Raw genomic sequence first — 13917 nt, forward strand, 5'->3', positions numbered from 1 at the left:
GCTGCTAATGCACCGCTAATAGTATCGGCGGGCTGTTTGAACAGCCGGCCAAATCCAGGCAAATCTCCACTCCCGCCGCCCGGCTCGATAAACCTGATTTATGCCGAAAGTTAAACACAAGAGCGGCCCGCAATGGGTCCAGATTTACGGATCGCCGCTCGGCGCCTCTCCGCCCGGTGCTGCTCGCGCACCCCTTTCGGCGCCAGCTGACTGTTATATATTTGCGGGATTATTCTTTTTCCACGGCGCAGGTGATTTCGTTTCGGCCCGCTCTCTCCCCTCTTTGTCCACCGTTTGTCTGCCGATTCTGCTTAAGAATTTGTTATATTTGGCACTATTTCAGGATTCGAGAGCGACCTGTCGTGCAGTAATCCAGATCTGGGTAGAATTCTTCCGTGCATTGGATTTGCTGGTACGTGTGCGATTTGCAATGCACGGGATAAGCGTTTTACTTCTAGTATATGTGACAAATGCTGAAGGGACTAACTGGAAAATGTTTTGTTAACAAAACAAAATTGTGGAAAAATCTGTTCAATATCACGCAGAAAAAAATGGCCCACATGAAATCACATCAGCATGAGGTTGTAATGGTTCTTTATTTACGTGATCATTAGGGCACTCCAACCCCAGTTCTCGATACCAGTAATATCGTACTACTTTTTTGCGAAGTAACAGACATATTTTTGTGACAATATTCACATTAGGCTTTATTAATGCATAGATACTCCGATGTATCGATATATTGCAGTGATATGGTTCTTGTGTGTATTCATTACAGTGGGACTGTCATAATCTTTGACTTACTTGTAACCGTTTTGGCGCGAATGCGCACAGAGCAGTGTTTGTTTCACTTTGCAGAAGTTAAGTTGTTATTTCGCTTTATAAAAGAACAGTCAAGTCTAGTGTTTGGTTAAAGAAGAAATTAAATATATGAAGATTGATACAAAACTGTTTTCTTGACGAAATGACAATTAAGACGAAATGTATGTGAATTGACAAGAAGTTTAATAAAAATGTGAATCGTGAACACCAAGTCAAAAATAATTTCTACCGTACCACTGTTCTGATCTGGAATTGTTTGATCATTAAGAATTTCCCGAAAAACGAATGGGCTAGGTCTTCAAATATTACAAAAATATAGATCTCGACCTTCTAGCAGTAAAAGTGGAATCACCCAAGAATCAACAAGATGACCCATTACAACTTCGACGGCATCTACGTGGGAATGTATTCAAGATAAGTGCCAAAATTCATGACTTTTTTACAGTGACTTCATCATTTCCATTCTGACGATACCATCCACAGTCAATAAATTTATGTTTCAGATAAAGCGAACATATGCTGCGTGAGCAACATTATTAATCTAATTTCTAACCTACTTTGCAAGTGGTGGTATTGTTAGAAGATGAAATTGAAAATAAACTCGAAACCTCATTTGCACCTCCAGTTCTCGATTATCGTGATGTTATTCTTCAGGGATGGACCTATCGAAGAACACCTGTGTGACTTTTCGATTTTTCTATCATGGCTATGTGTTGCCCACATTCAACTAGCTAAATATCAGGCTAGTGCCCACGTCCCATCTCAGACACACACTAAGCAAAGACTTAGAGAAAGTTACCACAATTGAACATCGGGTCTACAATACACGTCGACCAGGGCAGTGGTGGCATAAGGAAGGGCATTCGGCCACCAATGACACTTTATTTTTTATTTCTTTTGAAGTCATCGGTCTCCGGACTGGTTTTATGCAGCCCGATGCAAATTCCTCTCCCACGTCAACGTCTTCATCTCTGACAAAAAATTGCAATCGACGTCCTCAATTGTCTGCTGAATGTATTCTGATCTCTGTCTGCAATTCAAATGTTCACATGGCTCTGAGCACTATGGGACTTAACATCTTTGGTCATCAGTGCCCTGGACTTAGAACTATCTATACCTAACTAACCTAAGGACATCACACACATACATACCATAGGCAGGATTCGAACAGCAGCTCCACTCTCAAGTGCCTAGAACAGCTCGGTCACAGCGGCCGGCAATCTGTCTCTGCCTCTACAGCTTTTACCCTCTATAGTTGCCTGTAGTACCATGGAAGTTATCCCCTGGTGTCGTAACAGATGTCCTAACATCCTGGCCCTTTCCCTTCACAGTGTTTTCCATACATTTATTTCCTCGATCATTCTCTGGAGGACTTCCTCATGCCTTACCTTATCGGTCCACCTAATTTTTAATGTTCATCTGTAGCAACACATCTGTAATGCTTCTATTCTACTCAGTTGCATATCGTACAGTTATGCTCCAAACGTACTAGTACATTCATAGGAATTTCTTCCTCAAATTAAGGACTGTGTTTGGTACCAGTAGACTTCTCTTGGACAGGAACACCTTTTTCGCGAGTGCTAGTCTGTATTTTATGTCATCCTTGCTTTGTCCGTCATAGGCTATTTCGCTGTCTAGGTAGCAGAAGTACCTAAATTCATCTACTTCATCACTAATTCAGATGTTAAGTTTCTCGCTGTTCTCATTTCTACTATTTCTCATTACTTTTGACTTTCTCCCATTTTACTCCCAATCCATATTCTGTGCTCGCTAGACTGTTCATGACATTGGACACATCTTGTAATTCATCTTCACTTTCACTCAGGGCAGCAAGGTCATCAGCGAAAATTACCAATGATATTGTGTCACCTTCAATTCTAATGCCAAATGTGCCAAGGTACCACTCGCCGGGCTCCGTGCCCATGACGCTTGCGCTAGGGTTCGCTGTAGTTGCCGGGTGGACTCCTCACTCGACCCTGCTCGCTCCGTTACCACTTTCCAAATATCCACGCTACAACACACCCCGTCCCCATCAGCAACCTCTAGCAAAGATCTTAGTGGCTTCAACCGGAGGGACATCACACGACCGATCGAGTCAGGAATTCGAAAGGCGACGCTAGCAACCCCACCACGGCTCAAAAACAAATAAATTGCTTCTCAGACAGCAGGAAGACTGTGGTGATATAAGTTTTTTAATACAATGACTTGCAGACTCACTAACTGTATCTGAGATGCTCTGTGAGAGACGATAAGGTTTTAGCTATCGAAATGCGATGGCCATTCACGAGAGGCCCACCACTACTACCAAATGGTTCAAATGGCTCTGAGCATTATGGGACTTAACATCTGCGATCATCAGTCCCCTAGAACCTAGAACTACTTAAACCTAAGGACATTACACACATGAATGCCCGAGGCAGGATTCGGACCTGCGACCACTACTACCGTTCTGTCCTCTCCGACCGCACAATCTGCGCAGCTATGGGGCAAGGGCAGAGCTTGAAACGTGGTAGTCAGGGAAGGCAGGATTCGGTTACGAGTGTGGACGGGACTGTAATCAGTTACTATTGGTTCCCTTTTGCAATTACATACATTTATTTTAAAACGCTAATTCCTTCCTCAGCAATAAACAAAGATATCACACGTTATTAATGAAAGAATAAACAACTGTGCAATTAATAGTGGTTTCACTGCGTTGCAATTTACGAAATGAGCATAAAGTACAGACCCAGGAAATAATGTTTTAAAAACAAGCCAATGTGATCTCAATTAGAATTTTAAGGCAAGTAACCACAATCACAGCTGAAGGCCTTTAATGTCGAGAACGGCATTTATTAAAAAAAATTAACAAACACACCGTAAAACAGCAATGCAATTATAAAGGTTAATTTGAAAGACAGGCAACTGATGACCAAACGGTTGAGACAAAATGATGGTAAACTTTGTAGCACAACCATTTAAACCTGATGTAACGCCAAGAATGGCAATTAGATTTAAAAAAATTAGAAACATACAATAAAACAGCAAATACAATAATAAAACACGAGGGCCAGTCACAGATGGTGCACCAGGAATGGACCTCTGAGTAGGTCCGGCAAAAAACAATTTCACAAGCGATGAGATAGGCAACCAACAGTTGCATTCACTACACAAGATTGTAACTCATACTAGTGGCAGTCTAACGAATGACTAATGATAATCTTTCTGAGGCTACCTGACGTCCAATAAACCAAATGCAAAGATGTAAAAACACGCCAAAGTCGGATCCAGCGGTCTGGACTGCACCCGCAGAATACTGTGCTTAGAGCGCCCGGAACTAGAAAGGAATCACTACCACCAGAGTAGAAGAATCGCCAACCAACCTACAATCGAGAAAGCTCTCAAAACTACACGCCTCACCGGACAGCAACAGCAAGGCGAGGAAACGAACACTATCGTTACATACACTAACCGCCAGGGCAGGTAACTGGGCCGTGAGCGGCCACGAGGCAGGAAAACTACCGCTGGTTTAACTTAACACATAGTAACCAACTGACCGCAATAAATACTAATTAAGAGTTCAGGAAAGCTTCCCCAAGCACTCCACTCGCTGCTCTTCGCCTCGGCAACACTACGAGCAGCAACACGAACCTAAGTCACCGGAGAATCGCAAGATCTCGCAATGGTGGAGGTTTCTTACTTGAATCCGGATGCACTTAACTTAAAGCTTGCAGGATCCGGTGACCCTCGTGACCTCAGGCCTTCGATCGGCAGTCCACGCGCACTGCCTGTGGTCCTGGCATGTTCTCGCACTGCGCGGATCTAGCTCCTCATGAGTCCCCCACCGAACTGCACACTGAAGCCACCTGGAAGAACAACAACGTCGCTACAAAGATAGAGCAGCAGTAAGTACATATCGATAACTGCCGCTGCTGCCACTAGCGGACGGACAACGCTTACGAAGCCAAGTGGCGCCAGGCAGCACGAGAAGAAGACAAACAACTGCAACCATATCAAATAACGAAACGGTCTGGCCTCCAACAGAGGACGGAAACCTATAAACAGCATCTACGCGAGCCGCAGCACGGCTCAAAGCTATACTGTGCACACTCTACCACACAATGCATCCATATCACAGGATTATTTCTGCGTTTCTCGCGTAGCCGTTGTAACACTTGTGACACTAAACGTAACACTTCTGCTACAAAATGTAACTGGTTTTCTCTTTTGATGCTAGACAATTGTCAGGATGAGCATTACTGCAAAGGGAATTTGATTCTAAAGCGTTATGTCAGGGTGAAAATAGTAAATAAATTAGTTTTCCTCTCTTAACAGCATGTGGGCAGGATGGGTTCTTCCTTTGCTCGGGTATGAGGTAGAATGAAACAGCATTTTTACGTAAGACAACTTTTATTGAAAGTTTTGTACAACTGTTTCTTACTGGATGTTCGCGCTCGGAGAGCTGTGTCGTTTGCGAAGCCTTCTGCTGCGGCAGCGGCGGCATCTGATGACGCGTGGCGGTGTGTATCTCGTGTCGCCGTCTCACCCAGCTGACTGGAGACGCGCATAGTGCTGTGGCCCGTTTAATTATTGAGAACGAAGTTGTAATCGGACGGTGATACCTTGGATGTGGCGTCCCAGTGTTTCTCTTCTCTAAGCGGCCGCGTGTGGCAGTGTCGTGCGTCGGCCAGCGGAGCGGCGAGGCGGGGGAAGACCAGTGTCCCGGACTCGAACAACGGACTCCAGCTTGCCAGTCTTCGGCTGTCCGATCTTCATCCCAGGCTCACAGGTGACTGCTGATGTGAGTCCGTCTCCTTCCCGTTCTCACGAGTCACGCGGGTACGTAAAAATCGGTCTTCAAATACCTTCTAACTTCTGTCTTCTGGCGGAGAGACTGCTGCTTGCTATTCCATTACAGCGTCGGACTTGGTGCTTCTGTGTGCGATGTAGCCTCTTCTTGCATGACAGTCTTCAGCACCGAAGTTGACTGAAAACTACTGCTACTCTTCTTCTTCTTGTCGGACTCACTGCGTCTCGCGTATTTATTCACTTCAGTTCACTGGAGGTGAATGACTTCACGGTCATTTCCTCGCCTGTCACGTAGAAAAGCTTCTCGAAGTATCTTAACGTCGGTCATTGGCTCTTGAAATGTAGACGAGGGCCTTTGATCAAATGTGACAATTGAGAAACACGTGAGCCGGTCGGGCGATGCCCTAACGGCTGAAATCGACAGCGTCCGCTTCTCTCCTAAACGTGCTGACTTCAAGTGCCGGCCGTTGGCACTGCTGCTTTGCCCGCTGTTTGCCAGTGTGTAATTCTTCTAAACTAAACTAAATTTTTCATTTATTTTCTAATTTCTACTTCACTTTGATTTCACTAATTTATTTACTTATCTTAAGTACCACTCAGCACCGCAACAGCTACTTCGACTTTTTCCACCGGGTATGTTAGATGGAGTGCGCTAACGACCGTACACCGTCGTCATCAGCACTTAGACGATGGCACATATGCAGGAACCATGTACGCGTGTGACTGCGCGTAAACGACCTCGGTTGCGAGGTCAGTAGGATCTGTTACCGAGCACGCCTGGCTTGGAGTAGGCCGGTAATGTCCGCAGGGAAAAAGCGCTGAATTGGCGCAGCTGCATCGTGGATTTACCACTACGTAACACGTTATTCGGTTGCAATTTTTGCCAAAGGCTCAGTATTGCCGCTGTAGTTCGCGAAAATGATTTCGAGTTAGCGTTGCAGTGCATTATATTCGCAACGTTTTCGTGTTTATATCCCAAAGATCTGTGGGTGAATTCATTTGCGTTTATCCTGCAACTAACGTCATTGTAGAGGGAAAAATGTGCTATGGAAAGGAGGTATGGTGAAAAACTCAACAACCAAAGTTACACGTTAAACCGTTTGTGGTTACTTTGAGCCGGCCGCGGTGGTCTCGCGGTTCTAGGCGCGCAGTCGGAACCGTGCGACTGCTACGGTCGCAGGTTCGAATCCTGCCTCGGGCATGGATGTGTGTGATGTCCTTAGGTTAGTTGGGTTTAAGTAGTTCTAAGTTCTAGGGGACTGATGACCACAGCAGTTGAGTCCCATAGTGCTCAGAGCCATTTGAACCATTTTGGTTACTTTGAATTGGATACAGACGCTGGTGGTTCTTCGATACCGTCATAAAGTAATAAACGTAAAATTGTTTGTCTACTTTTACTTCGTGTTAATGTCATTTTATAATGTTGACCTGCAGTTCTTAAATGCCAGACGTAAAGAGATCAATACTGCTATCATTAAGGCGAAATACGCCCCTACTCAGTTGAAATGAGCTCAAAGTTTGAGGCTTAAACTAAATACGAAGCAATCCCAAACAATATTAGTATTTGAAAATTCCTTTGCCTAAGCCTTATCTGCTTCTTATCCTTTATTCCGGGTGCGCTAGTCCCTCAAATTTAGAAGGAAGACTTCTGTGATATTTAGAAGACAGGAGACGAGGCACCGATGGAAGGAAAGTTGTGAGGAATAATCGTGAGTCGAGCTTGGGTAGCTCAGTTCCAGTCGCCTTTCGGCCCGCTAAGACGTCATGTTTACGTCCTCGCCACGCAGATCTCTCTCGGAGTTGTTTACGTGATTCTGCCGTCTTAGCGCAGTATATTTTCTTGAAAGATACTGGCTCTTTGCCCACAGATAATCGATACTGCAGATTGGCATTTCACCTGATTACGCTCGACCAAAAGCACGTTAAATAAAACAATTTATCAGAGACTGAAGTCAAGATTGATTGCAACGATCTCGTTGGCAATCACATGTCTATAGAGTAGTGTGGTATATGTGAATTTGGTTACGAAGACATTTGTGACAAAATTCTAAGTACAACTCAAAGTGGTCGTAACTTCGGTCACTCTGATGGACTCATCGGTGACGTAACTGACGAACATGCAGGACTTGGATTGCGGACGATCCGTGTATTTGAACTCCCTTTCGAGGTACCTTGAGAGGACTACATACCCGGTTCTCAATGGAGAACGACAGATCAGCATAGAGCTAGCCAAACATGTGCTGTCCTACTTATATATTGGTGACTGCCATCCAATTACAATTTTTGATGGTCAACCGAAGATATGCTCTATATGTGGCAAAGAAGGACACATTCGCTCCAGCTGTGTGCAATGCAGAATCACGCCGTTACCGCCTGGGGATCTGCAGGCCGCGTCCTCTCTGACGGCGCAACCACTGACGTTTGTCGAAGTTCTCCATGACGACCCCCGACCGCGACCACCACTGGCTCCTACTACTGAGATATCGTCGTCTCCAGTAAAGCCTCAGGCTGTTGCGAACGGAGCGACGCCCTTGCCTCCTCCTCCCGTCATGTGCAGAGCTGAGCACTCTCTAGTGCAGGGGATGGCCCTTGACTCAATGGTTGTGCCTATCGATGCTTTTGTGCCTGACCATCCGGATCCCCAGGCGTCTTTGAATATCACGTGCGCAAGCAACGGTCGCCGAAGAGACGTCGTAAACGGCGGATCGCAAGGTCTGACACTTGCAGGACGCACCCTCAAGACCATGAGGATCACAACTATCAAGATGATACCCAGTTGGACGATTCCGTGGTGGAAGTACCGACGTGGCCCCCCGTTGGAGGTACAACCATATTCACATGCACAAGGCGCTATACATATGGACGTTAAACAGGAGCTGAGCGAACAACAGTCTTCCACCGAAGACTTGACGCCGCCTTCGGGCTCTACATGTACTCCACCGGACGCACACCACCCAGGCACCTTCGCGTGGTCTGACGATGTAGACGACGGAACACCCACCGTTGTTACAGCAGCGAATGCCGCTGATCCCACACACGCGTGCTAATCGACATGGTTGCTGGATGGGGATGTGCAGCCTGCTAGGACAACGTTCCTGTTCACTGCTGCTCTTCGTGCCTCCATGAGCGTTCCAGTAGTCCCAATTCCGTGAGAAGCTTACAGCATTGGCTCCACCAATGTCAACACAATTGGACCCCCTGTAAAACTACAATTGCACCGTGAAATGTTGAGGGCGTCGGACCTTGATGTTGCCCTTCTGCAGGAAGTTCGCCTAGCGGCGTTTCCTAATATCGGCCGTTGACCATGTTAGATTGTGAGTTCAAAATTTTTACCCGAATTCTGGTCGCTCGCCTTCGGCGCTTCATCCCTCGAGTCATTTATCTGGATCAAACGTGCTTTGGTGGTGGAAGTAACATTCAGAGGGCACTCAGCGATTGTCGTAATGTCATACCTCTGTCCACGACCTGCCTCAGTCGCGGTGCCTTAGTGACAGTGGATATCGACCGCGTCTTTGATAGAGTGGGTCATGACTTTCTGGGAAACGTACTCCGATGGATGGCCTTCCCCCACAGTTTTATACACATCGTCTTGCCGCTTCTCCGAGGCACCGCGTCGCGCTTGCTGGTCAGTGACCGTGTGGCGTGCCCTGTGAATGTCAAGCGATCGGTTCGTCGAGGATGTCAGCTGTCGATGTTCCTTTTCGCCATCGCCGTTGAGCCACTGTTGCACGGTTTGATGAGCCGGCTAACAGGGATAAAAATGAGGGGAATGAGGGAGCATGCTTTCATTTACCGCGCCTATGCAGATGACGTGGTGTTCTTGGTTCTGTTGGAGGATGAAGCGCGAAGGCACTGGCATGAATCAACCAGAACGGGATTGCTGCCGGCAGCCGTGTGGGCCTGACGAAATCTAATGCTATGTTCGTCGATAGTGGTCTTCCATCAGAGAGTGTAGCTCTACTGCCGTTATTGGACAAGCTCAAATGTTTGGGGATTACCTTCACGAGTGATATACAGCGCACGATTGTCGTTTAACTATAAGCGCTTCCTTCAAGCTATCCGCGTGAACGCTCGTGGCAACCTCCTGAGAGCTTGGGACATGTTACAACGGGTGGATTTTGTTAACACTCATCTAGTCTCTCGACTACCCAATTTAGCCCAGATTTCACCGTTGCCAAAGGCAATGGCACATAGACTGCGTGTGGCGCTCGGCTACTTTGTTAAGCGCGGGTCTTATTTTCAAAGTGCGCTACGACACGCTGACACTTCCTCCTCGAGACGGTGGCTTTGGCCTTGTCAACGCCCAAGCGAGAGCAGCTGCTCTTTATGTAAGTGCGATGGTTAAATCGTGGATCCGTCGCCGAACCGGATTATCGGGAAGCCCAATTGACGAAGTGGCCCCCCTCTCTCGAATGGCACCCGCTGCAGTACCCCATATTTCCTCCTCTCACATGTCAATACTTTTCCATGCTGACTTGCCTAGTACCAGGAACCCTACGGCACGTGATGTTTACCGCCTAATGACGAGACATCACACTCGGAATGCTATGGAAAGCCGATATCCTACGATCCCATGGCCAGTGGTTTGACGTTCTGTTCACCATGTCATCCTCGACATGAGTGCTCGTGCGACCTAGTATCTGGTCTTTAATGGAAAATACATGACACAACTTCCTCTAAATGCTATAAAAATGACAGATTCGCCGCTGTGTCCTCGTTGTGACACACTTCATACGGACGAACATCGACTGACGTGTCGATCTTCTGCAGAGGTGTGGAAGTTGATTCGGAAGATGCTTGCCTTTCTTCTGTGTACGGCTCCCCATGCCATTACACCGAAATCATTTCTGTTTCCAGATGGGACATATGTCTCACGTACGAAGACCAACGCTGAGAGCTGCATAAAAAGCCTCTCGATCTCTTATTTGTTCTGTGAAGATGACAAAAGTGTTCTTGATTTTTGGACTTTCCTGCAAGATCGCTTTACTTTTCTCGTGCACCATCCGCGATATCGTCAATACTATGCCAAATTTTTGGGTAGTGCCTTCTTGCATCCTCCCTGCAATTGAGGTATCCCAGGTATGAAGAGGTGATTTAAGTGTGATTTTGCAACACCAGGACTCGGTCCCATGTACCGGCAAAATGGAATATTCTTCGTGAAGACGTACCTGGAACATTCCTGACTGCCTTGGGATTCAATGTGCGTCTACCCACATGTTGGCGGGACGCGGATTCCATTTGGTTTGTTCTGCCAGGAGGGCGTTTTCTTTAATTTCTTTAATTCCCTTTATGTTTTGTTTGTTATTGATGGTAATTACACAACTTTATTTTTCGACTGGAGAGCGTCCTATCTGATCTCAACAAATATAAAAAAGTAAAAATAAATTGGTATGATAAATGATCTGAAAAAAAGGGGTAATCGACGCTTAAAAAAAATTCTGGAGCACTCGCCCGCGGATGACAAAGGTCCCGAGTTCGAGTCTCGGCTCGCACACAGTTTTTATCTGCCACAAAGTTTCATATCAGCACCCACTCCGGTGCAGAGTGAAAAGTTCATTCTGGAAATATTAGTATCTCATCACATATTAATTAGAACGTAATTCCGCGACCAATTGTGTAACTTTCTTCTCATCTCTCTTGAAATACCGGATCATAACATTGCGTGTAACTTCCAATGAGCACCTCGACTGGAGAGAAAATGGTCTCAGCACGAGCTACAACACTTGCCTTCCGCGGGCAAGTGCTCTACCCACTGAGCTACTCAAGCACGACTCACAATCCGCCCTCACAGTTTTACTTCTACCAGTACTTCAGTACCTCATCTCCAACCTTCCGCGGCACCTATTGTGAAAACGCCATGTGGGTAGAACTCACACCATACCCACTGAGGAGTATGCGTCATTCCTTAGGAAAGATTCGCAAACTCTAACTTGTATACAACCGCACCACTCAAAGAGAATGTTCAGTGTCGGTCATAAGTAGGCCCTAAGGTACAACCTGTTATGAACACTGACCAGCTATAAGTGTGCAGGAGGCCATTTTCCCTTAAATATCAAACCAATTTTGCAGTCCTTGTCTCTGAAAATACCAGAGAGCTGTGCGTTGTGCCTTCAGTCCGCAATGACCCTTTTCTTATCAGCCAATATAGAAAATACCAATACTGTTAGTATAGACTGGACTAGCATAAGTCCCAAGGTTACGTTACTGACAGAAAAGTAATAGCACAAATCAAAAACTAAGTGTACCCTTCCAGCTAAGTATATTGTAGCTCGTAATAAAAAGTGGTAGCATTAGTGTGACTAAGAAACAATATTTTTAAACACTGTTCGGGACTACTTCGTTGCTTTTTCTACCCGTCCTCCTTCCTCGCAACTCCTTCATGACTACACTGCATTTCAAATTTAAGTGCCAGGCCAAGGCTTTATCGAACGACTTTCAAGTTCGTTCCATTGTTGAACAGCGCGTGAGAAAAACGAACACATAGATCTTTTCGTATGAGCACTGATTTTCCTTATTTTATTTCGATGATCATTTATCCTTATGTAGGTGGACGTTAACAAAATGTTTTCGCATTTGGAGGAGGAACTTGCCCACTGAAATTTAGTAAAAATATTCTGCCGCGCCGAGAAGCGTCTTTTACTTCATATTCTGTATACCCGGTCCGACAGATCCAATCAGCTACGCCTGTAGGCGTCAAAAGTGCAGCATCCGGCTATTTGACCACGTCTGTGCTTAGTGTACCCAATTAGCATAGTTGCGACCGCAGACGTTACGTGACTATCATAAGCTATGTCCACATACGGTCCCACCTGGATGTCGCCGGAGTGCTAGAGTTACGTGGGCGCTCCCAGCTGATGTTGGCGTTAGGTGGACACGTAAATTCAGCCCTAGTATGGAAAATTCACTGAAGTGTTAACTATCCTTTGAGTGACCTAGATTCTAAACAGCTAATGCTAGATGAAACATACTAAGAGTCCCCGTTATGCATAATTCTTGAGTAAAACATGTAGCAAGTTATGAAACTTCACTTGATACCGCACACTAACTTAAGACCTTTGCTTCATATGCAGGGTGATTCACGAAGATATGCAAATATTTTAATGTGGTATTCTACAAGTAAACCTAAAAAAAACTTCGCATAAACATAGCTCCTCAAGGTTTTAGCTACGGAGTTACGGCTAATAAAAGATTTTGTCTCAAATTTAGCAACTTCGCCAATATGAAGCTACCGCGAAACTGTACTAGGTTAAATTAAAGCAAGACTTCCATTTTATTTGTTGTTATTAAGGTGGTAGCTCTTATGAAACATGTCCCAGACGTGTATATGCAGTAGTTTTCCAGAAATCTACAGAAGCAATGAAGTAATTTCGTAAAATTTTTAATTAATTAAGTACTTGGCCCAATTTGTTTTTTAAATTACAGACAATTGCGCAAACGTTTGAACAGAAGTTGTAAAAAATTCAATTGTCGAAAAATGATGGTTATAGCGTTAACTAGAACTGTATGAATGTGTCAGATAATCTGCTTCCATTAATACCATAGCACACGTGAATTTATGATGAAATGGAAAAAAACAAAATTCAGTGTTAAGGAAGTTGTATAGTGTTCAAACAATTTCACAATACATTCACAATAAATGTTCAAAAATGTCTTCACAGAGTTCAATGTAATTAGTTGCACGTGTATGAATAGAGTTTGATGCTCGTTTCACTTTCACAGGCATCAATATTTCATAAATAATCTTCTAACTAAGTAAGTTATGTGCTTTCGCCGGCACTACAGTCTGGAACCGCGCGACTGCTACGGTCGCAGGTTCGAATCCTGCCACGGGCATGGATGTGTGTGATGTCCTTAAGTTAGTTAGGTTTAAGTAGTTCTAAGTTCTAGGGGACTGATGACCTCAGAAGTTAAGTCCTATAGTGCTGAGAGTCATTTGAACCATTTGAACCTCCCCGTCCACACGACGGGAAACGGAGCAAACAAGCAATTATAACACGAAGAAAAAAATGGTTCAAATGGCTCTGAGCACTATGGCACTCAACATCTTAGGTCATAAGTCCCCTAGAACTTAGAACTACTTAAACCTAACTAACATAAGGACATCACACACACCCATCCCCGAGGCAGGATTCGAACCTGCGACCGTAGCAGCCTTGCGGTTCCGGACTGCAGCGCCAGAACCGCACGGCCACCGCGGCCGGCTATAACACGAAGAGACTGAATGTATATCAATAGAGAAGGCTATACAATGTCGAAGGGAGATATCCTTGGAAAAAAAAATTAACCAGAGAGAAAGTAAGCATAGTA

This window comes from Schistocerca gregaria, chromosome 4, assembly GCF_023897955.1.
Source record: "Schistocerca gregaria isolate iqSchGreg1 chromosome 4, iqSchGreg1.2, whole genome shotgun sequence".
Taxonomy (NCBI): domain Eukaryota; kingdom Metazoa; phylum Arthropoda; class Insecta; order Orthoptera; family Acrididae; genus Schistocerca; species Schistocerca gregaria.